Below are 22,208 nucleotides of genomic sequence, written 5' to 3' on the forward strand. Positions count from 1 at the left end.
GTACCTGGTGAGGGGTGTGTGGTGGCATCCCAGCCAATGAGGAGGCTCATAACAGTGTCTTTACCACACAGGGAAAGACCCCGCTCTGAGCCTCCTCAGAGAGGGAGGCCGCCATCTTCCCTCGCCGGTTTCAGGTAAGTGCACACCCTGCAGACCCTGAACCCCCTTCCCCCATCCCACTTTTCCTCATATTTAGCCCTACCACCCCCTCCCCACTCATCTTGTGCTGCATTGTCCCTTGCTGGCGCCGGCAACAGTAGTGTTCCCGTCACATCACCATCTCGTGTATGGCCGCCATGGAAAGAGAGAATGAACGGTGTAGTCGTTCCTCCGTGATCCATGGCGGCCATTTTTTTGCTTTTTCTTTCTCGAGTTGAGAAACGGTTTACACGCCGTTTCTGAACTTGAGAAAAATACTATTAGTACCCCAGTACAATGTGCCAGGGTACTAATAGCAATACGAGCCTCGGAGGGGGGAAATTACTGGTCTGGTAATGCCCCGGGGTTACGTAAAAGCACTTACTTCGCTCAGGCTTGTAACTGACGCCCCGGGGCATTAACCGACCAGTAATGCCCCCCCTTACTAAGGTTCTATTGCTTAAATAGAGAATATTCTACCTGCAATATTGTCCTATTCTGATGTCACACCCGTGGAATAAGGAAGCAGTATTGTACTGGCTTCCTGTCCCACCGCAGTAATGCAGAATTGTGCTGCCTTCCCTGGTCCTGCTCATAGCCAAGGTAAGTGCAGGCGTCCTTCGCAGGTATCTGCTACCTTTTTGTAGGGGCATCGGTGGGGCCACATAAGGGAGAGGAAGGAGATTGGCAGGAGGTCGGGTTTTATTTGATGTTGGACAAAGCTGTGAATGGAAAAGCAACACAGCCAGGGCTGGTGATCATGTAGCATATAGACACCCATCTATAATGGGTTGCAGGTCACCCCGCAGTTCTAAGGCACATCATAGACAACTTGAAGCATGAATTGTCTACTATATGTCACTCAGAGCCTCTCAGTGGAACATAACCCTGTTGTTAATAGCTCCCCATCCACATTTCTATATACATATTGCACCCTAAAGGTACCCCCTTGGTACAGCTGCCAGCGTATCCCTCTTCATTGGGGGCGCTGATGTGTTATCTAAAAGGTGGCAAGTCTCTCGGGTGCACAAAGCTTTGCAGTGGGAAGGTGGCGAGCATAGCTCAAGTTGGCCAACAACAATGGCCATTTATACTTGTGTAGGTGAAAAGCTCTGGCCTGGGTATAGCCCACTACTCCCGCGGCATCTCGCCACTTTGCACACGGAACCTGTACTGGTAGCCCCGCTATGCCTCTCTTGCAGACTAAACACTCTAGCAGACGTGGGCCTTGCCTCACAGAGGTAGGCCGGCCTACATGAAGCCTGGCAGGGGTGACCCTGAATCACTTGGTATTACAATTATATGTAGGCATGCACATATAACGAAACTTTTATAACAAAAAATATAAGGAAAATGTATGTGGGGGTGAGGTAAAGGGTTAAATCTAGTGTGGAAACGGTTGGGGTGGGTTTTTAGGGGTGGGAAACAGGGGTGTGCCCCCCCCAACAAAAAGAACAGAATGTGTTATGTTTTATTCGTTGTAAAATGTTCGGTATATGTGTATTCTGCATAAAAAATGTCGTTATAAAGACATGTAACCGAATCACATACATTTCAGGCGCAGCCTGGCACGCGACTGGCTCTGCCCAGCGCTTGCATCCTTTAAGAATCACAGCCATTGATAAAGTCCCATGTAGGCCAGTCTAACTCGTCTTGGTAATGTAACCACCCTCTGGGGAGGTAGTCACGGGTTATGCCGGCTCCCCCGTCTACGTCCTTTAAGCATGTTCTATGTTATTGGGACTTCATTACCGGAAAGAAGGGTGAGGATTTCCTGATAGCTCGAGGCAATCAATGTTTTCTGCATCTGTTCTCTGGCTCAGAGTGTGCCGAGCTACTGAGGGGATGGGTGGCAGGCCAGCACAGCGTGTTCCAGAAGCTGGCGGCGGTTGCCAGCCCAGGGGAGCGTCAAGTGAATGAGGGAAGACCTATGAGCCAGCAGACTGAAAGGAGCGGGTGTGTCTAACCCTGTAGCTATAGGCCTACACAAAGTAAGGGCCATACTTCACAGCTACTGGTAGAAGGATCCCCTGCTTACTGGGTGCCCAGGACCCCATCCCTCCGTGCGCCATGTTAGAGCCTGGCACCAGACAGCATAGCTCAGTGTAAACCCGTGAAGCTACCCAACAGAGACGCTCAAGGAGCTAGAGCCGGCAGAGCTTCTGGTGGAAACTGAGCCCTGGGAGTCAAGCAAGGTGTTTGGTTGTCCAACTCCGGGCCAGGGTTTGCAGGATATCCCTCATTAATAGTCATTCAAATGTGCATACATTTAGAATCATTGCATGCAAATGTATCTCATGAATAAACTCGGCCGGGATCCGGCCCTCCAGGCCTGGGGTTGGACAGAACCCACAATGAATTAAAGACCGCACCAGGGAAGGGTAATGATGCAAGGACCATTTCCTGCAACCAACATGGCAGCTCCAACCTAGTCCTCCCACAGAGGTGGCCACCCCAACCCTCCTCACATTCCTACGTCCAGCTAGCCTAGTGCTCCCACAGAGGTGGCCACCCCAACCCTCCTCACATTCCTACGTCCAGCTAGCCTAGTGCTCCCACAGAGGTGTCCACCCCCAACCCTCCTCACATTCCTACGTCCAGCTAGCCTAGTGCTCCCACAGAGGTGTCCACCCCCAACCCTCCTCACATTCCTACGTCCAGCTAGCCTAGTCCTTCTACAGAGGTGGCCACCCCAACCCTCCTCACATTCCTACGTCCAGCTAGCCTAGTCCTCCCACAGAGGTGGCCACCCCAACCCTCCTCACATTCCTACGTCCAGCTAGCCTAGTGCTCCCACAGAGGTGGCCACCCCAACCCTCCTCACATTCCTACGTCCAGCTAGCCTAGTGCTCCCACAGAGGTGTCCACCCCCAACCCTCCTCACATTCCTACGTCCAGCTAGCCTAGTCCTTCTACAGAGGTGTCCACCCCAACCCTCCTCACATTCCTACGTCCAGCTAGCCTAGTCCTTCTACAGAGGTGTCCACCCCCAACCCTCCTCACATTCCTACGTCCAGCTAGCCTAGTCCTTCTACAGAGGTGTCCACCCCAACCCTCCTCACATTCCTACGTCCAGCTAGCCTAGTCCTTCTACAGAGGTGTCCACCCCAACCCTCCTCACATTCCTACGTCCAGCTAGCCTAGTCCTTCTACAGAGGTGTCCACCCCAACCCTCCTCACATTCCTACGTCCAGCTAGCCTAGTCCTTCTACAGAGGTGTCCACCCCAACCCTCCTCACATTCCTATGTCCAGCTAGCCTAGTCCTTCTACAGAGGTGTCCACCCCAACCCTCCTCACATTCCTACGTCCAGCTAGCCTACTCCTTCTACAGAGGTGTCCACCCCAACCCTCCTCACATTCCTACGTCCAGCTAGCCTAGTCCTCCCACAGAGGTGTCCACCCCCAACCCTCCTCACATTCCTACATCCAGCTAGCCTAGTCCTCCCACAGAGGTGTCCACCCCCAACCCCCCAACCCTCCTCACATTCCTACGTCCAGCTAGCCTAGTCCTCCCACAGAGGTGTCCACCCCAACCCTCCTCACATTCCTACGTCCAGCTAGCCTAGTCCTCCCACAGAGGTGTCCACCCCAACCCTCCTCACATTCCTACGTCCAGCTAGCCTAGTGCTCCCACAGAGGTGTCCACCCCAACCCTCCTCACATTCCTACGTCCAGCTAGCCTACTCCTTCTACAGAGGTGTCCACCCCAACCCTCCTCACATTCCTACGTCCAGCTAGCCTAGTCCTCCCACAGAGGTGTCCACCCCCAACCCTCCTCACATTCCTACATCCAGCTAGCCTAGTCCTCCCACAGAGGTGTCCACCCCCAACCCCCCAACCCTCCTCACATTCCTACGTCCAGCTAGCCTAGTCCTCCCACAGAGGTGTCCACCCCAACCCTCCTCACATTCCTACGTCCAGCTAGCCTAGTCCTCCCACAGAGGTGTCCACCCCAACCCTCCTCACATTCCTACGTCCAGCTAGCCTACTCCTTCTACAGAGGTGTCCACCCCAACCCTCCTCACATTCCTACGTCCAGCTAGCCTACTCCTTCTACAGAGGTGTCCACCCCAACACTCCTCACATTCCTACGTCCAGCTAGCCTAGTCCTCCCACAGAGGTGTCCACCCCCAACCCTCCTCACATTCCTACGTCCAGCTAGCCTAGTCCTCCCACAGAGGTGTCCACCCTCAACCCCCCAACCCTCCTCACATTCCTACATCCAGCTAGCCTAGTCCTTGAGAGCTAGTGTGACCAGAAATAGTCAGCGAGATGCCAGAAAAGGAGATGTCGCTTCATAACTGATGCCATAAAAATGAGTGGAATGTAAAATTCTGTAAATAATATGCCGCAGCTGGAGACCGCAGCTGGACACCCGAGACAAAGAAGTTACTCATGAAACACGCCTGTGTCATTTTAATCAGTCGTACCCGTTTGGACTTATGGGGACTATTATACGACTGCATGAGTGGGCTTTAATGAATTGTGAAAAATAGCAGAGTCGCACCCACCTCATGTAGCTCCTAGAAGGTCCTTGCCCCTCCTGCGTGACAACTGGCGTGTTTAACAGCACGCTGCATAAAGAGAAACCTAGCGGCGTAGCTACCTGTGGGGTCAGCAGCGATGGTGCATAATACTCAGGTGACATGACCCGTAACCCTTCTCCTGTCCCAATACCCGAGAACTGAAGGAATAACCCAACCTGCACCCAACACATGATTCAACGCTGGAGGTCTGGATCTGCTGCCTCTCAGTGCAAGGCAATCATGCTATTGTCTGTCCCTTTCACCGCAACCCATCTCCCTGAATTTTGTTTTTCTTTTCTTATATTTTCCACCCCGTTACACTTCCTTTTACCCCTACTGACTCAGCTCCCTTTCACTTCTCTCTCTTGTTTATTTTGTCTTCGTGTTTTCCCTCCTCTTGCCATTTCCCCACTCATTTTCCTTTATTTGTTTACATTTTTTTAATGTCGGTGATTTTTTCCCCCTATTTGTCTTCATATTTTGCCAAGTTTTCCATTGGAACCAGTGGGTGCATTCTCAGTGAGTTGGCATTTCAGAGAGTTTGGATTTATTTGATGTGGGTTTCTCTGAATGGCTTTCATTGAGTTGGTGAATAGGTGAATACCGGATTTTCCATAGAGGTGGTGGGCGGGACATTGGCAATAGGGGAATCGTTTCCAGCCCAAGAAAGAGACCTGGACATCACATCTATGATTGCAATTAGTAATGGATCTATTGACATTTGACTAATTCAACTGGTCCATTCCACCTGTGCCCTTTACAGGGGATCAATTCATTAGACCATTTGAGAGTTGCATACTTGATACCCTACAGATTTAGGCAGTAGGCTACTGCTTTTTAAGCAGTCCTACCACCTACAGATTTCAGTGACAGTTCATACTGCGTTTTACAGTGGCAAGTAATTTATGTGACTCTAAGGCAGGATGCTTGAGACCAGCCCAGGACAAAGCATCCAACACATCAGTTAGTCTGTCTGTAGAGTGGGCTGGTAGGTGATTACTTTGGGCTCAGACCAATCCACTGACCTGACAGCTACTTGACTCTGACATGGACTCTTGCCGGGACAACCCTTAGATGAACCACCAGTGAAGGCAAGTGGCAGAGTGTAACACCATCACACAGCATCTGCCTATCACACTGAGGGGGGTATAAGTCGCCATGCAGTGTTCAACTTGCTATAAATATGTACTGCCTGGGCTGTTGCTATAGAACAGTGGGCAACGTTGCCCACCAGCTCTGTGAGATTACGTCTGTGAAGTTAGGTAATTGAATTTGGTGTAAAGTTACCATTCTGAATTATACATTTTTAACATTTCAACATCTTTCCATGTTGTGCTGTTTGATGGGTTGTGTATTTTAGAATGTTTCAATGGTGCCAACAATGTATGTTTTGTATTTTCCTGTGATGTCATCGTTATGGGAATTATTATTTTTGAAACTTGAAAAATCCTACATCTTTTTGGTCACATAATGTTGGCAAGTATGGAGTTGTCTCAAAGTGGGATTTCTAAAAGTCCAGCTTCCAGAGGTCGGGAATCCATTTGAGAGCCGTCCTAAAGTGACTCTGCTAAAAGTCTACCTTCCAAAGGTTGGCTTCCTGTAGTTACAGCTGAATGAGTCCAAAGGTCATCCTTTAGAAGTCGACCCTTTTCAAAGTCAACGACTTTTCTGAAGTGATCTTTTTAATGGGGGATTGCCAGGGCGTATGTCATGTTCGTTAGCAGATGGAATGGTATTTATTTTTGATGAACCTGTACATGAAGCAGCACAAACCGGTTCTACAAAAAGAGTTTTTTAAAAAAAGGACAAAATAGCCACCATGGAAACAGAAAATGTAGCTGGTTCAAAAAAGAAAGCAAACCCCCTTTCTATTTCCATGAAGCACAGAAGCTGCTGGAGGATACGCACTGTGAAGGAGAGGTAGAAGGTAAGTCACATAAGAGGCTGTATTGCCACTGGCGTGGGCAATAACACCATTAGCACCCAGGGCCTGGGGGTGAGGCAGATAAGGGGGAGGACCGGGACTTGTGCTTTTGTCCTTTATCCCCTGCGCCGCTGCCTCCATGCCTTGGAAATGAAGGAAGGACTTCACTTACGCAGCTGCAGAGGAAGTGTGCGCCTTACTTTTTTCCAATTCATGGAGGCGCAAGGGAGCGAGGATAAGGGTGGATGTGCCGGGGCTGTCAGGTGAGAGAGGAACAGCCATTGAGGCAGGGCGCCATCTTCACCACCAAAAGGAAAATACTAACTTTTTATTTATATAGTCCTGTTATCCAAAGCACTTTACATAGAGCATTTTTATATAAAATGAAATATGGGCAGGGCTTTAAGTGGGGTAAGAAATCGAGAGGGGGCCCTCATTTGGGGGCGTGGCTTCTGGGAGGGGCGTGGCCTAAAAAGCACGCAAATCGTAAGGTCTGCACACAGATATATATACATGTTATATATCTGTGTGCGTACCTTACTATGGCTTGGGTACTTTGTTACATATGTTACATATTTCTATGTTTAGGAAAGATGGCCTGCAAAGTACACAAACCATGGTAAGGTACGCACACAGATATATAACATGTATATATATTTGTGTGCGTACCTTTCGGTTTGCCTAGTTTTCAGGCCATGTTTTCGGGTTTATAAAAGATGGCTTTGAAAGTACACAATTCAAGCCGTCTTTTATAAAGCTTTGACTACGGACAAAATTGCCCGTCGGCAAAGCTTTATAAAAGATGGCTTGAAATGTGTACTTTCAAAGCCATCTTTTATAAACCTCGAAATATGTCAAGGAATCCCCAGGTTCGCCGAGGGTTAAAGACGCCTCGGCGACCTGGGGAAACAAAGGAACAGTAACTGCCTCTGATGACCCCTCGCGCGAGGGGTCACCAGAGGCAGTTACTATGACTCACAGAAGTGGCAGCCAGGCACAGCATCGCTGTGGTTGGCTGCCACTTCTGTCAGCTAGCCTGACTTCATGGCAGGCGCCTCTCCCGTCGCGGCTGCGGCCGCGACGGGATAATGCATCCCGCCAATGTTGCGTGCGGTGGGATTGGGGGCCCCAGCAGGGCCCCGGCTCAGCCCCACTTTTTGGAGACTGCCGGGGCCCGGCCCCGGCAGGCCCCAGCCCACTTAAAGCACTGAATATGGGAGAGAGGGCGGGGAGCAGGAAGTGCAGAGTGCCGAGCAGAATGCTGGAATCCTAAAAGGTGTCAGGATCCATGCATGGCTACCCGTTGAATATTGCTTGCAAGCCCTGGATCCTGCTTGGCTATGAGGAGTACAAAGCTCTCTCGCAATGCTATGGATGGAGACGTTCATCTGGAACAATACTAATTTGTTCTGGTCACGCGTGGCCTCAGAATCACGCATTGATGTGCCACCTAGCCCTGTGGCTATCTGTGACGCAGCCTGCCTAACTTAACGAATTTATTCGAGCTGTCCAGGCTGACACCTGCTTCCTGGAGTGGTTGTTGGGCAGAGTATGTAGTCTTTGCAATAAACTGTATCTACTTTTTGCCAGAATGCTTACCTCTTGTAGCCCATCCATTGGGTGTTGGGCCTTCCATCTTTAAAGAGTCGAGTTTTATGGAAGCAACTAACTATCGGAAAATGTGGGATTCCGGCCGGACCCATTTTATACTCTTTTGGGACAAGCATGTTAACAAATGGGGCGCACAATTGTGGGTGAGTTTTTGGAGTATTGTCAGAAACAGATGACTAACTTAGATTTAACAATTGAGATGCAGATGTCTAATCCGGGGAAGGTTACGTGGAAAATCCGAATTAGTGATTGGATTGCTACTGGAGAACGTCTGAGTACCTATCGGCGGTTCAGTCATTTCACTTGACTGCATAAACGGGTGGGGAACGAAGAATCCTATATAAGTATATTACCAGACCGCCAGACTCGAATACATGTTATGAGATCCAGCCTTAATGTTCTGCTCACGAATGAAATTAGGAATATTAGGAAGCAACTGCCGGGCGAATTGGCCCGTTGTGCTACTACTATACCCGGAATTACTGTCACTCCGGATTGTCCATTTTGGTAAATTTGTTCATTCACTTGAATGGGTTGATGTGGAGCATGTATGGTTAAGGATGATTTTTGTGATTGTTGGATTTTTTTAATTATGTGTTTTTCTATGAAATGTAGGTGTTGATATTTTTAAATTGATAAATATTGATATTAAAATGATTGATTTGTTATTTCTCTTTTTAGCTCTTTGGGTAACACTTAGATGTAATTAATAGTGCACATTTCTTATTTCTTTTTTTTTTTTACATATGAACCTTGATATTTTAACTGTTTTATATTGTAATGTTTAAAGGTTGTCTTTTATCAACGGAACACAATAAAAAATAAAAACCGTATATTATATACCATCAGAACCTGCCTCGTATTTCTCCGCTTATGCGGCTCCAACTATTTTTATTGTTCCAAAAGCTTTGTTGACCAAACCATGGAGTTAAAATATCCTACGACGTGAGGCCCAAACGGTATTCTGATTACCCTAATTAAAATGGCTACAAACTGTTGCCCATCCTTCCTTGAACCAGTATTTTAGGCTTTTCATGCCACTGGCTCCATTGCTTACCCATGGACAAGTTTGCTCATCACGGTCCTCCACCAATGGGACCGGAAAATTGGCTCATCGTCAGACATGCTTAACTCCCTGCTCGACACTGTTTCTAAGATTTTGCCAAATTAATAACAGAATATCTGAGAATTGAGCTGAGAAATAGGGTCTGCATGGGGATGCTACCTCTGAGGAGCGGGCACAGTGGGTCATTGTTATGATCTTCATTGCCCCCCTTGTAGCCACGCCAGCAGTTGATAAGTTCTACTGTTGCATTCTGGGCAGAAGGGGTATGGGGACTTTGATTTAGTAGATTGGGAGACATGTTGGGATAAGCTTGAGCACTGGGGTTGCTTTCACTTGTTGGGAGTTCTATGCACCCTTCACTCTTAACCCATGGTGTTGAGTTAGAACTGGGATGCAAACCTCCTTCCATAGCTACTGGCGATGGACTTTGGCAGTGTTGCGTTCTCGACCTATTGTTTTTGACCCTTTATCTGGGCGACCACCAAGTGGCTGTTATTGCAAGCTATCGTACGTCTCTTATGATTGGGGATTTGACGAGGGTCCATACTCAAGTTGCTGGATAGGCCTTCTTCGTGGAGCAGACCCCATCTGGTCTGCATAGAAAGAGGTCCATCCTGGTGAAATACTGTGAAACACATCATTTAACTATAAATGTATCGCAGACCAAAGGTTTGTCTTTCTGTGTGGGCAACCCATCTTTTCCTTAATGTTCCGTGGAGGGCGGACAGGGGATGGGGACAGAATAGAAACAGTAACTTCTTCTAAAAAGCTGAAGGAAACCCTTTTTCCATTCTATTTTAGGACGTCTTCAGTGAGGGTTCATATATGGATCATGAAAGCCTTGGTCTGGCCAGGGGGATTATATTCCAATATTGGAAGTGGACTGAACACCTGAGGAATGGCTTGTAGGCGCTACAGCTCTAGCGTCCACTGAGCATCTTCCTTATATTCCAAGCCACAAATACACTAGACATTGTTTGGGGGCAGCAGGTGCTGTTACATTGGGGTCAAGCAACCATTTGCTATTGAAAATTCATGCAGCAGAACTGCCTATTTCTTGATAATGCCCCCAAGATGTCTAGATATATTTTCTTTGGACTGGGATATTTTGATTGTCTTTACCCAAAATGTTTGGCTTTACCGTTGTAATTTGTGATCGCCTGAGAAAAGCAAGAAAAAGTAAAATGACCTAAGAGGTGAGAAGAAGAGCATAACATTGAGGACTTGGTAAAATGCATCGAGGTGGAGAGGCATTCCCACGGTCCAACCATAAGTTGTTTCATGACACTTTGTAGAGTCCCCCAGCGTCATGTCACCGTTAGAGGGCTGGCTTGCTACCTCGGGAAGACCTCCCAGAAGACTAGAAATGCGTTGACCATTTTAAATTTTAGATGCTTTGTTTGGAGTCTTAGCTCTTGAGGTAACATGTTCTAGAGTTCCAGGACCTTAGATGTCCAATGGCCCAAGACCGCCACAGAAGGCTTGCTTAAGTTTGACCACACCTAGGGAGTGTATTTACTGTCAGAGCTTTGAAAAGGATAGAAGGACAAAATGCCACTTGTACGGCAGAGGCATGTCGGGCCTGGCTGTTAGTGAAGGCGCCTGCTGGGGGAACGCTTTGGGTCTTCGCGGTTGACTCTCTCGTCAGCAATCTGCTTGGACACAGGGATATCCTGGTTGACGTGGCTGATGATGCGTGGAGGCTCGCCCCAATGACGTCACAGGAAAGCGCTGTCTCATTGCCCTTATAAATGAGGAAGGCACGCCCAGCCTATTTGCCGATAATCCAAAATGTATCCGGTCTACCCGCAATCAACATTGGACCGTTTGCTAAGTTCTAAGAGATACACCGGCCCAAATGAAAAGGCTGGTTTTATACATTTACCACAGATCTGCAACTCTTGATATCCCAGATGTGTTTCCCTATGACTCCTGGGAGCTCTTACTAAACTGGCTAGGGCTCATGCCAGTTGCAAGCCAAAAGGAGAGCCAAAGGTTTTAGTCTCCTGATTACACTTTCTTCTAACGCAGGTGTGTGATTTTGGCATGGCTGCACACCTTGGTACTGTGGATTCTGATCCAAAATTCAGAACCTTTGCTGACTGAGAGCCACGCCCCACCCATCCTTTCAAACCCTGAAATTCATTCATTAATTTCCATTTGGGGCAAGCGCCCGCCCTAATGTCCTCTGGCACATGATTAAATAGTTCCAGGAACTGCAGACTGTCCTGCTGGTAATGACGTGAGTTGCTTGAAAGAAACAGCCCAAATTGCTTCTGGGGAGAAATAATTCCAAATGACTCGGTGTCTGAAAAACGTGTGTTTTAAAAAGGGACTGAAATGAATGATTTAATGAAATCAAAAGAACAATTGAAATTGACAGAATAAGCTCAGCTGAATATGTATTAAACCAAGGAACATTGCACATTAAAAATAACCCGCAAACAAACTGAAAATAATAATTAAAAAAGTGGAAACCTGTTTGAAGCACGACACACCAAGTAGTGTGGGTCGGATAAGTGTGAGAGTTCATTCCAGGAAAATTGTGAATATTTGCTTTTCAACACAGTTTGTCCTTTTAACAGGACCAACACAAGTTCGAGCAAATTCATCAAAAAGGTTCCTTTTCCAAGCATAAAAAGTTCGATCGTTCGCTCTTGTGAAGGCCTGGCCACGAATAATCTGCTTATTTTGGTTCTGCACCAGGGATCTCCCTGACTGGCCAAGGAATAGGGTCTTCTCTGGACCCAACAGAACCGACTCAGCCCTTCTTCAGCCTGCGGAGGTCGCCTTTCACTCAAGCGCTTAGCAGTGGGAGGAATCCGCCAAGAAGCACTACATGCGCATGCAATGTTAGTGTCATTATTGTTATTTATTATGACCGAGCTTTCCAACCCTGGAGGACTGCTCTCTTATTCAAGTAAAGGTTGGCTGGCCGCTGGAAAAGTACGTGTGTCGCGATAAAATGTGTATTCGTGGCGCCTGTTACCTAAGTGGCATGAGAGGACCCCAAATGGTCTTTGTGATACGGCGCCCTGTTGTGAATCGGTAGGCCCGTTATTTTAAAAGGACAATTTTTAGGGAGTTTTGTATTTCTGAATCGATCAATAAATGCGGTGATGATGTATGTCTTTTGCGGCTTTGGGCACGTAAAATATTTAAACCACAGAAAAGGAAGTAGGACAAGATGACTCTGGCACCCTCGGGGGAACGAACCCTTGCATTGTGGTATGAGGAGTCAGATTAAGTCTGTGCCAGGGGGGCCTCCAGTAGGGAGGCTGATAAATGTGTCCCTAAGGTTCACCAAATGCCTGCATGTCGCCCGACACGGGATCTACCAGTCCTGGATTTTCATTTAATAACCCAGTGCATTATGGGGATTGTAGTCTTGGTTAACTTGAATTGCTCCGTTTGGGCAAAAGTTCCAAATGGCAGTGGCTAGTAAAAAGAAAACCTAGGATGGGCACATGGTGTCCATGGCAAACCTAATTGAGCCCATTCGAAAGCCCCCCTCCCGCCCCCTCGCAAACCATCTTTGCAGTGGTCTTCAGACGTTGAGCTCAGAGGAGAGCAATATACTTTTCATTGGAGTTTCTCACAAAAATCCACTGTTCTGCACTTAGACGAAAACATTTCACGCCCGGGGTCAACTCACGAAGGTAGAGTGCTTGGCCCTGTGACCCAAACATTTCACAGCTGGGTTCATCTGGCAACAAAGGGCGAGTGTTTTTCCTGTGACCGCAAATGTTTCACGCCTGGACGCTGGTAGGGTCCCAGGCTCTGACTGCACCCTGGGCTCCCTCCCAGCCATGTTCTGCAGTTCATAGCGACGTACAGTCCTTGAGTGATGAGAGCCTCGTCCTCCACGTCCCTGCGGCCTCGGAGTTCCTGACTCCGTCCACTACACACTGCATCTCTCCTCCTCACCGGTAGCTCAGGGCAGGGGTCAAAATGGAAACAAATTGGTCGGGGATCCCACAAGACTGCCCCTTCTCTATGAACCAAAAATAAATAGCAAAAACAGCCGTCCCACGCAAAGAGCCTCATCCTCCACATTCCTGTGGCCCTCAGAGTTCCTGACTCCGTCCACTACACACCGCAGCTCTTCTACACCCGGGCCCACCCGGATGGGAGGCCCGGGGCCGTAAGCTGGGAGGTGGGGGGTTTGTGCTAAGTCCGGTGGGGCAGTGCCTTTTGGCGCTGCCCCACTTACCTTTATCTGGCGGGGGCAAGGTGGCCCTTCTCATGCTTCCTCCCCGTCAGCCACAAACAGCAGCAGGACGGCTGCAGGTCTAAAAAACCATCCCTCCCACCCTGCAAATAACTGTAAGGAAAGCTATAGCGAGGGCCAGGTAGAAGATGGAACACAATCATAAAATTGGGGAGGCTAAAACGCCTCACTTTAAAAAAATAAACATAAAAATTCAACTCCAAGAAGGGCTTTTTAAAATACCGGGGGGTCTTTTGTCTATTAGTTAATCTTCTAGGAAAATACAGTTATAGAAGACCCAGGCGCTCAGAAACCACCAGAGAACATCAATACAGGTGGGAGCTCTAGGGGTATTACAAAGCTGAAAAGGAGAGAGGAACTTGAGCAGAAACATGTACTAGTAAGCCTCAAGTATCCACCTCCATGCATGCAGAAGGGGGGGTCTCACCACAAGTGGATCGTGGGCAGGGGAAGTTCCCAGCTAAGCCCTTAGAACCCACCCCAGCAGCGAAATAGTACAACACAAGCACTGAAGGGGTTTCACAACACAAGTGGAGCGGGAGGAGGGAAAATTCTAGTAAGGCTCTCTTTTTGAACCCACCCCAGCTGTAAAAACAGGCAGCCTTAAGCGCTGAGGGGTTCTCACAACGCAAGTGGATCGGGAGCAGGGTAAAAACCTAGTAAGGCTCTTTGAACCCACCCCGGCTGTAAAAACAAGCAGCTTCAAGTGCCGAGGGGGTCTCACAATGCAAGTGGATCGGGAGCAGGGTAAAAAACCCAGTAAGGCTCTTTGAACCCACCCGGCTGTAAAAACAAGCAGCTTTAAGCGCTGAGGGGGTCTCACAATGCAAGTGGATCGGCAGCAGGGTAAAAACCCAGTAAGGCTCTTTGAACCCACCCCGGCTGTAAAAATAAGCAGCCTAATGCGCGGAAGGGGTCTCATAGCACAAGTGGATCAGGAGCAGGGAAGACCCTAGTAAGGCTCCTAGAACCCACCCCCGAGGAAACAACTAGCCCACAAACGGAGCGTGGGGTCTTCAAAAACTCAAGTGGATCATGTGTGTAGAAAGTGCCAAATTCATCTCCAAAGAGTAGACCAAGAGGCTAAAACGCCTTCATCCATGGAAAAGTACAAAACACATGATCAAAAAATCAAAATGGCTCTAAGAACACATCCCGAGGAGTATCAAGTGAAAGGCTTCACAACGCGGGGTTTTGTTTTATCAAGAAATATGGATCAAGAGCCATAACTTCAGCGAAAATCACCCTGTGAGCAAGAGAGGGCGCAAGTGCTAAACCTGGTCAGGTTGGACTGCAATAAAAGGCACACAAGCGCACACCTCCCCACCTCACTTGGAAAGGACAAGAGAAAGCAGGCTGAACCTGCTCCAAAGCCAAGCAATTATGAACATGTCACAGCTCACACGCTGGGGCCAAACAATTGTCACAAGCTTTCATATGAATGGCGGCGGGGATCAGCCTCGAACGGCCCCTAATTGGGATTAGGGCCCCCCGCTCACCTGTTCCCTCTGTCCCCAAAATATAGTATTGTTATCCTTATGTGATGTTATGGCTGGTTTTTCTTTTGCACCATGGCTGGTACTAAAATAAAGCTTGTGGCCAAAAGTTTTCCACCTCACATCCTGGTTTTCAGTCTCCTCATTCCTGCAACTGTCATTACTGTATTGCCTGTCATGTCACACTTGTCATCCATGACACCTGTCACCCGCATGCTACTCCCCAGCACAAAAACACTTCCAGGCTTATCTCCACTGGTAGCTCAGGGCGGTTTCTAGGCAATACGGTGCCCATGGCAAACAACAAAAATGTGCCCCCCTTCGTGAGTTTGCAGCACACTGACTCCTATGACGCAAACGTTGACTCCGCGTCAGCACTATCTGACATAATGCTCAAAATCAATGTGCGTAGACGCAGCCCAGCAGCTCCCTGAAAATGCCGTAAGAGGCTGCATGCAGTGCAGCTGACCCAACATGAGGTGCTCAGCAACTGCGTCATATTCATACCTGGGTGGACGGTGGGGAGCGGTGTTAACAAACAAATGTAACAAGGGACTGATATGAAGCTAACTCCTTCATAGAGTTAGGAACTGGGACGAGTAAGAGGAGGATGTGGAAGCAATGGATCACTATATGGATTTTTTTAAATGTATATTATGGCAAGGGACAGGGTATGGGCCTCTTTGACTCTCCCCCAAGTTTATAAGCAAAGTGTAAAGCCACTTAGTTATATTACAAATGCTGACAGAAGGCTCCGGCCAGGCACAATAGTTGCCCTGTAATCATATCCGTGCTGCTGTAGAGGAGGTGCCAAGCACGATTCACACTCCTACTGCCCATTTTGAAGTACCAGGAACATTCACGCCGAAATATGTGACGTATGGTGAGCAAATAAACCAGCAGAGAGCCGCAGTCGGGCTCTGTCCAGTACCTATCAGAATAACAGCACCTATTGAAGTACCGACACCTAAGAAAACCTGGACACCAAACCATATCGACACATGAGACAGAATGACGATTGTCAGAACGTAATACCCGAAGAAACTAAGCAGATACTGAAGGAAGACGAATGATGACGTCATAAGAAGCCGGACTGACTCACATATAGAAGATTTAACGACCTAAGAATGATGACAAACGAGACGAAACATCGTGGACAAGTGACATCCTAAGCCTAAAGTGAAACAATTGATGTCAAGATGTCAGAAACTTACACCATATACACAATGAAGATATTCAGTCAGTTTAAACGTGTACATATGCAAAGTAACCGCAGAAGCACAGAAATGGTGAGGCTTGCTTATGCTTAGTAGTAAGATAGATTGAGGCAAGCGCCGCCTATACATATCTACCTCAAAAGAGCACTTTATATAAGTATACTTCCACTACGAGCAAGAACAGAATCAACCAAAGGTTACTTAAGGTCTCAAGAAAAGAGTTTCGCAGCAAAGAAATTGAGAATTAAAGACAGAGAGAAACTCAGACGAAGGTAACCATGCCAAGAAGCTAAGGTTGTATCGTCTGAAACAGGCCAACATTGGGTACAATTAAAGAGAAGAACAGAGTATCCTGTTCAGAAAGGCCAAGATAAACCACAGATGGCAGTCGACTGGCAGAATTAAATCAAATATACGAAATTGCATGAAGGAAAGGCCGATTTCACAGTGTCGGAATCACGTGACCAGAGAAGCAGGAAGGGATGAAACTTTCACACCTACGCATGGACCTTTGCCATCCACAGATGCCTTAACTTTCCCAGACCAAGAAGCAGACTCGAGGCCACCACAAAGAAATAATTGACATGTGACCACTGAGGTGACGATTGATTGTAACAATAATTGGAGGGAAGCTGGGCGGGCAGACGAACTCCCTGCACCTGACCGGCTATTCTGCACGCTGCTAAGCGCAAGTGGAAAAGTATGAGTGGGGTTGATGCCAACCCAATCATAGTGGACCATGTAATCTAGGGTCCTACAGTTTGTAGAACCAATGAGATGTCATACTTTTAGTGACGTTTACAGTAGCCATTTTGAAGGAAGGGCTTAGTTGCCCCACCTGACATTGTCTATCCAATCTCCTCTCCCTGTTACCATATACGGATATAGTACCTATATTAAAGTTACCTTACTAGAACCAATCAAGTTGCATGCATGTTTTAAAGAGTTACACGTCAGTGATGACAAGTTTTTGGTATAAATGTTATGATTTTTCTTAAATTAATTGGAGTTGAAAAGAGAAGGAAGATCGAGCGATTACTGATATTCATTAAACGCCCTGCTTTTTGTACTTGTCATTAAACGGACTCCCTTTGACAAACTATTGAGTTGTCATTATTGATTTGGTGCAAGAGTACGAATCTGCATCCCCATCCATCTCAAGGGTGCTGCTGCTCATCTTAAAGTGCTGTTTGGAAACCCCCAGTCGTATGGGACGGCTCGGGTCCATCTGGTACACATGGTAGCAGAGATTGATGGTTCGATTAAAATCGATTAAGATAAGGCACCCATTGGCCGTCGACATAAGTAACTCTGGGTCCTCGGCAATATCACAAGTCCTTTGCCATCTGGCTGAGTAGAATGAGAGGCTCCCCGTAGATAGTAGTTAGTTTAAGTAAAACCCTGCAGGTTACGTCTGAAGTAACCTTTGCTTTCCCCCATAGACCCCTTCCCACTTCTACGAGCATCTAATCGGACAAACAGCAAGGAGAGGCAGTAACGAAGGCGGTGATCCCGAGCATCCGGAGAGGAAAAAAATGCGAACGGTGAGTGAAAAAGACTAAATGCTTTGGCAAAAAGTTGCATGCCTTAGAACAAGTAAAGGGAAGGTAACAGATGGAGGAGGGATTAAAATAAAGTCAGGGTAAGAGTATAATGTATATAGAAGGGGAAATGATTGACTCGAGGGTGGCCGAGCAAAAGAGAGAGATTCCGGGAGGATACCCGAGAGAATAGAGAGAGATACCGGGAGGATACCCAAGAGAGGAGTATACACCCAGATACCTAATTTTAATATAGCGCTAGAAGAAGCCTGCATTTAAATTCCTGAATGAATAAGACGATATAGGAGACCAGAATCGATTAAAAAGGTGATCTGAAAGAAATGGGCTTACATTCCATGTCGGAATAATAATAGGGGCAGAAATGCCTCTGAGGAAGCAGATGGCATGAGATTTATGCAGCCGGACGGAGTCTGTCTAGTCTGTCATATCTGTCTTGTGTTTTTCTTTTGCTGACATCATGAGGTAAGAACATTTTTTGGGGGAAATAGCGTGAAAATTGTGCGATTGAATATACAAAATTTTGTATGGTATGAATTGATGATTGTTATTTGAAAAAGTAAAAGTACATTTTTTGCAAAAAAACGGGACTGGATCTTGCGGCGATTGGTGCTCACTCATATTGTTGATCTTGTTTGAGAAACGTAAAGCAAAACAAAGTGTTATATGAGGAGAGGATAAACAGATTTAAGCATGGAAGACATTAGTCCATTAATACACTTGTACAAACAGTTGCCAAAACATGCACCTAAGCTGAAGAAGTACAGTGCAGAATGGGTTAAAGGAACTGCCCACAAAATGTTTATTCCATGGGCCCATGGGCCCACGGCAGATCGCTATATAAAACGGTCATGCAACACATGACAACATATTTGCACGCCACGTATACTGGCAAAAAGTTAGATAAACGCCTGGCTAGTTTAGAGCTTTGGAAGAAGTACCAAGAGGAAAAGGAGGAGGAGCCACCCTTAGACTGGATACTTAACATATGCACAGAGGGTGGTGAAATGCCTTCTGCGCCACCCGCCCCATCTGAAACAAAAAGCGAAGCCAGTAAAGACAAAGGACTATACCTGATGAGGGAGCTTAAAGCAGCCACAGGATATAGCAACCCATCATATGAGTCACCTACGCAAAGTAGTGACGAAAGCCCAGAAAAAGACAGAGACAGAGATATTACCTCTAAAGTCCCAAGAGACAAGGAGAAACGTGAAAAGGAAAAGGAGACTAAGCACAAGCAAGTACATTGCTAGATACGAGTAGAGATGGAAAGAGATGGAAAGGAGATGAGGATAGGACTGATGAGATGGCATTCACACAGAACAAATGGATGGGAGGACAGATTTTATTGAAACTCGATGGTAAAGTCATTGAGGACGTGAGACAAATGGGAGAGCAAGACGATTCATGAAGGAAAGAGAAGGAAAAGAAAAAACGATTGAGAGACGAAGGAGCTAAGAAAAAAGATAGGCAGAAACAAGAGCAGTTATATCGTGAGGATCAAGAAAGAAAACGTGATCATAAGCAAAGGACAGCTAATGATCAGGACAGGCAGGAACAACAGAGAATAGAAGAATAAAAGATACAGGAGAAGAGAATAAAAAGACAAAGGGGTGAGGAAATACAACGGCAAATGAACGAAGAGATGCGAGGAAACAAGAAGAAGATGGGGTCAGAGAGGAAGCGAGGAAGCGCACAGAGTTCGATGACGACATAAAACCCAAGCAAAGACAGAGAGCACAGGATCTTGAATATCTGGAAAGAGAGGTTAAAAAACACGATCCAGTAGCAGACTGGGAAGACATAGAAGAATTCTTTCCTGAGTACGATTTAGTACCAGGCAAGTCTAGGGCAAATATAGAAGATGACTTCGACACCAGAAGCATCAGAGAGCTGATCGATAGAATATATGATGAAGTGGGGCTAGAACAGGTACCCCAAGGGAAAGGAGAGGATGAGCGTCTGGAGAGCACTCAGATGTATGACACTGAGGACGTCTCCCGAAGTAGTAGAAATAGAGAACTGTCCCTAGATAGGTTGACAAAAAACAGGAATGAGGAGGATGAGAGGAGTTGCACGAGTTGGGCACAGACAAATTCGGACGCAGAAAAAGAGGAATGTGAGGAAAGAGAAGATGAGAGAAGACGTGAAAAATGCTTCTCTTAGAGGAAAGGGAATAAGATGGTCAGATTCTAGTGGATCTGCACCTAAGGCATCAGAGTCAGCCACACAATCAGATCGACATGAATGAGTATCTTACGGTCAGAGGGGGGTGTCTCCACCACGCTATGTGAGCAGACTAAGGACATTGCCAGGTAGACGGTGATGCAGGAATATTACCCCTGCAGTGGATAGAAAAATGATGAGAGAGAAAAAGGAGTGCCATGTGTTACAATTCCCGTTACTCGAAAAAGGAGGAACTAGGCCACAGTACATACCCATGCCACACATGGATCAAGAAAATCTGAAAAATAAGCTTCCAATGTTAATATCGGGAGCCGGAAAATGGATACATGAGTTAGAAAAAATTATGGGAAGAAACACGTTAGCTATCGGGGATATTAAGGGTCTATTAATCGCCATACTTGGTGATAGAGCTGACGATGTGTGGACACGTGCAGATTACCCCGGCGTGACTACAGTTAATACCACGCATGATGGAGCGTCATTTAACAATTGCAGAGCCACGGTATGGAAAGCATTACGATTGTTATACCCGGATACTTCAGACACGGGAGCTATAATGACATGTAAAATGAAGGAGTCATAGGATCCTTTGCTTTACATCCAGAATTTCCAAGACGCATGGGTGTTTGAAACTCGTAAATCTTGGGACTGCCAGATCAGGTACAGAAGCAGCTCAAGAAGTTGGTAGGAATTGAGGCCAAACCATGGTCTGAAATACAGTTGACCATAGCTCAATATTGCAGGCTGCTGCAAGAGAAAAATTGCAAAAAAGAAGCTGCACGAAAAGCTGAAGAGGTAAAACTAGTGCAGAAGAAATTGTCAAAATATGCCATTGAAGGGGCAATGATAACTAGCACAGACAGATCGAACATACAGCATGTCAATAATCAAAGGCAGGTTGATCAAAGCAATAACGGGTTTACCCCAGATGGAGAGGCTTTCGAGGAAGAGGGTGGCAGAGTAATCAGGGAGGTTTCCAAGGTAATCAGGGAGGTTTTCAAAACATGCAAAACGGCAATCAGGATATGTCAAATGGGCAAATAATCAGACCACCGCCAATATGTTGGACGTGTGGGATGACAAGAGTAGGGATGGTGAATCCTCCTGTGTTTTTACAGCAGGGTGGAAATGGAGTTGCACAAAATCACACATTGCAACAGCAAGCGCCGGAAGCACAGCAAAGCTTGCAACCTCAGACTATGACAAATTTTCCACAAGGACAGTCTCAACAGTCACTGATGCAAATGTTACAAACAACAAGTACAGGACAGGTACTGAATTCTGGAATAAGAAATAACACTGGTGATGGAGGAAGTCCATTCACTCAACATGGGACAGCTGTACAGACACAATTCTATTCAGCTATTGACTGTATTGGCTGAGAAAGGATATAAGGTTGACAAAGAGAAGCTACAGTATTGTCAACAAGAAGTGCTGGGCATAGGCCAGCTGATCTCGCATGAGGGGAAAAGGGTTACCCCTGAATGGGCTGAAGCCATACTAAACACAGCCAAGCCACACACGATAAAACAAATGCAGAGTTTTCTAGGATTGTTCAATTATGTCAGGGCATGGGTCTTTGACTAAAGCTCTTACACCAAGCCCTTGTTACAAGCCCTAAAGAAAGCACAGGTGACAAAAGAAAAAGTTGAGTGGACCGAGACCATGGAAGAAGGGTTTGTCGAACTAAAAAAGGCCATTTGCACGGCACCAGTTTTAGGGATTCCCAATTATGCAGAGGAATTCTACCTGCTTTCACACACGAATGGCAGTGTCATGACGGCAGTAATCACACAGAGAACCACGTTGGGGTACAAGCCCCTGGCATACTACAGTGGGAATTTCGACCCATTGATTTCCCATGCAAACAAAGTTTAGCTGCCATAGCGTTCACCATAGAGAAGGCTACAACCATTGTGATGGGATGCTGAATGAGGTTGTTTGTTAGCATTATTTGCTATTTTGGAGAAACCATTTAGCCAACTTCCTTTTGACCATAATAGCAAAGTCGCATCTTTACTGTATGTAATTAGCAATCACCATCCTACTCTTGACTATAAAAGCAAAGCTGCATTGAGACCGAAACTGATACTGTCGCAGGAACTTGCCACTGCCTACCTAGCCGCATAGTCTATAGCGTTCCCCGGAATCAGCTGACTGGTAGCCCTCTTGGCTCACTTAGAACTGCCCTTTACTACCAGGATGCACACTCATAGCCCGTGCAAACACCTATCAGGTACCCTTCCCAAGAT

The 22,208-nt window shown here is 46.9% G+C and overlaps 1 protein-coding gene across 2 annotated transcripts in view; it reads right to left on the reverse strand.

The window, feature by feature from the left end:
* ABCG4 (ATP binding cassette subfamily G member 4) overlaps positions 1 to 22,208 on the reverse strand; it is a 230,804-nt gene that overhangs the window by 45,551 nt on the left and 163,045 nt on the right. The window lies entirely within an intron of this gene.

This window comes from Ambystoma mexicanum, chromosome 9 (assembly GCF_040938575.1).
Source record: "Ambystoma mexicanum isolate Mex_15411 chromosome 9, UKY_AmexF1_1, whole genome shotgun sequence".
NCBI lineage: Eukaryota > Metazoa > Chordata > Amphibia > Caudata > Ambystomatidae > Ambystoma > Ambystoma mexicanum.